Below are 3,886 nucleotides of genomic sequence, written 5' to 3'. Positions count from 1 at the left end.
AAACTTAGTGCAAAAATAATGCAATATAAAGAGAGTATTAAGATACCAGCGTAATTTTCTACCATGGATTGGATCAAGGATTTTTTCCAAGAAGGGGGGGGGGGACCACAGTAAAAAACAATCCATTTTAACTCTTCAATTTCCTGGCAAGCAAAATAAAAGTTACCAAACGTGAAATTACTATTTCATAGCTGGAGGGGGGTGGAGTGATTGAGAGAAATTTGTTGATAAGCGAAAAAAAAAAACAACAACACACACGCACACGCACAAACGTGAAAATCATAGGTAGACGAGGGGGGGGGGGGGTTGACAGATATTTGCTGACAAGTAATGAATTCTAATGCTTTAATATCTATTACTTCTCATACAAACTTAAACTGGGTCTGCGTCACAAAAGTAGTCTCCGTTTTAAGTCGTGGCGGTCTAAAGGTAACTTTTTATTTGCTTTTTTTTTTTTTTATCAGTTTAATATCTCTAAAAACTCAACGGAGGGGGGGGGGGGCGGACCCACCACCGCACCCCCTCAAGATCTGCGCATGGAACATAATTAAAAATTAGACATTTCGAAGAATTATGACCCCAATGAAAAAAGTACGTTTCAATTATTTGATATTTCTAGACCTAATGTTTTCAACAAGTTTAAGAAAAATAAGATCTAGTAAAATGATCAATATCCAAAGTATTACCTTTTCTTGTTAACAAAAACCGGAAAACAATATTTTATATCTTACTTAAAGATACCAGATTAGTGTAAGATACCAGGTTAGGTTTAAGATACCAGGTTAGGTTTAAGATACCAGGTTAAGTTTAAGATACCAGGTTAAGTTTAAGATACCAGGTTAGGTTTAAGATACCAGGTTAGGTTTAAGATACCAGGTAAGGTTTAAGATACCAGGTTAGGCTTAAGCTACCAGGTTAGGTTTAAGATACCAGGTTAGGTTTAAGATACCAGGTTAAGTTTAAGATACCAGGTTAGGTTTAAGATTAAGGTTAGGTTTAAGATACCAGGTTAGGTTTAAGATACCAGGTTAGGTTTAAGATACCAGGTTAGGTTTAAGATACCAGGTAAGGTTTAAGATACCAGGTTAAGTTTAAGATACCAGGTTAGGTTTAAGATACCAGGTTAAGGTTAGGTTTGAAGATAAAGGTTAAGGTTAGGGTTAAAGATTGATATTAAAGGAAGGTTTAAAAGTTAATGAGGGGTTGAAGATTTAGATTAAATTTTAGTTCTTGTTTCAGAGTGGAATCTTGATATGGTAACTAATCAAACAAATCTTCATTTTTGAAAAGGGTTAACATAAGAAGGTTTACTATCAAGGTAACCATTAGGTTTCAGATTCAGGTTAGGTTTAAGATTGAATTTAATGTTATGGTTAAGATTAAGATTCAGATTAGAGTTAAGGATGGGTTAAAGAGTAAAAATATGTTTGAGTTAAATTGATGATAAATTAAGGTTGTGATTTAGGTTTAAGTTATGGTTAAAGTTTAGTTTATGGTTAAGAGATAGATTAAGGATAAGCTTGAGGTTTGAAGATTAAGATTGACGTAAAAGTGAAGGTTTACTTCTAGGTTAAGATTCAAATTAAGGTTTGAATTTGGATTACATATAATATTTAGTTTAAGATTAAGAACAAATGTTAAAGTGGAATGCCAGGCCAACTCTTTCTTTTATAGATCTTTGTGGCATCCTTTTTAAAGAATGGTATGAGGCATTAAAAGGCCGATATTAGCTCTGATTTTTTCTTTTGTATATTTTTAAAGAAAAATAAAGAAAAAAGTATTTATATCCAAATCAGATGTTTTCTACTTAAAAGTTTGCTGTAAATGAATGCATCATATAAATGTCCAAAAAAATATGCTAAGAAATGCTGCAAAGACTTTTTAAATTAATTTTATACCAATTATTTATGAAATTGAAATTCATCATTTGTGAAATATTTTTAAACCTATGGTTAAAAACACCATGAAACTAGTCATAACTTAAGAGAACATGTTTTCCAATCACATTTTAAAGAGAAATTGAACTGAAATTGCAAAAATTTAGGGGAAAAAATAATTTTTTTTTAAATTTGTTATTTAACCCGATCAAAATTACACCGATCCTCATCAAAATTTCAACATAATAACTACAAAACTAGTTTATTGCCTTTTTCATGGATTTACTATTAAAGAATATATTTGATTGTCAAGTTCAATTTTTTTTAAACTCCTATTATACCGAATAAGACGAGTTTTCTTCGAGAAATGTTATTTATATCTAATAAATGTACAATTCTGGTTGGGATCGGTTTATTTTTCATCAGGATTGGCCAAACTTTAAAAAAATATGTTTCTGTAAAATTTAAAACTTTCATGCCCATTTCTTATAAAATATGATTAACAAACATGTTTTTCTCCAGTTGTGCCTAGTTTTAAGAATTTAAACACAAGTTAAAAAAAATTATTTGTTTTATTTAAATTATTTTTTTTTCTATTTCTAAAAATTTCTATTCGACTTTTCTCTACATATTTTATTAGGTATCCATGTGATGCATTGATTTATAGCAAATATTTTACAAGAAACATCTAATTTTGATGTAATTTTTTTTCCCCATTTTGTTAAAATAGGAAACTAATTCTATTAAATTATTAAGAGCTAATGTGTGCCTTTCAATGCAGAAACCATCATTTAAAAGGATTGAAACAGAGATCTATAAAATTAAAAGCTTTGGGGATATTCTTTGGGATTCTCCTTAAGCATTATCACAACCTTCACGTCAACCCCTTTGTTTCTTTGGCTGATTTAACTTTACTCATAGTCTTGCAATCAAAGGTTAAAATAATTTTATATTCTCAACCTCATATCTAAAGTCGCCCGGGTTGTGAAATGTTAGAGAAGGATATGGAGATAACGAGCAGTATTCAATCTCAAAGTCCATTAAACAATATACAAAATAAGAGCAGAGGAAACACGGACCTCCGAAACATCAGAGGTGGGATCAGATTCCATGGAGGAGTGAGCATCCCCTGCCGAGCGGTCACAACCGCCGTGTGCTCGTTGTCATGATCAGGAAATAATGGGGGGGGGGGAATCTGTCGTAAATTCAGTATATAAATAATGGACTAACAATTAATATGAAAAACTTCAGTCAGCATTTGACTGAGAGCGTCTTCTCTATAAATCGTGAAGTGAGGTGTTGATCCTGAACTCGATAGTTCGAATCCAACTGTGGGACATGTACACCGGTTCCTCTGGTGAGACCGTATAAACCGAAGTCCCGTGTCGCAGTAGGTGCTGGCACGAAAAAGATCCCTCCCTGCTCAGTAGTCCTGAGTGTCGAGTATAGTACAGAATATACTGCTCTCTACCAGCAAATGGTGACATCTCCATATGAGTGAACAATTTTCGAAAAATTCAATCAATCAATCACATATTTTACATTGTTCAGGAAGTTTTTAATAAAGTTTCTTTGAGGGAAAAAATCCACCCTATTCTGATAACTAGACCATCAGCTTTCATAGTATTTATCTAGAAACATCTTGCTAGATTTCAACATAATTTCTCCCCATTTAGGTTTTGAAAAATTGATCAAGTTCAATAACAAATCATTCCTTAACTAAATAAACTGATTGCTCAAATTTATTTCTTCAAAGTATGGAACTTTTGTCTTTACAAACAAACATCAACCTCCAGTTTTTTTTCTATATTCCAAATGAAATTTCTAACAAAATTAATTAAACATTTCTTTAATGTTCAATCAAAGCATCATGTTCAAGACAAGATTTAACTTTATTTTAAAAAAATGTCAAAAAAACCGTCATGTTAAAACAAGCAATCAGCGTCATTTTAATTGAAACCCATTTTTCCTGATAAAGCTATGTTTTTGTTTTCATAACTTCTTCGGTT

Source organism: Saccostrea echinata, unplaced genomic scaffold (assembly GCF_033153115.1).
Source record: "Saccostrea echinata isolate AGI-Se365-2 ecotype Australia unplaced genomic scaffold, CSIRO_AGI_Sech_v1 ptg000145l, whole genome shotgun sequence".
NCBI lineage: Eukaryota > Metazoa > Mollusca > Bivalvia > Ostreida > Ostreidae > Saccostrea > Saccostrea echinata.
Note: the sequence above shows the minus strand (reverse complement) of the source record.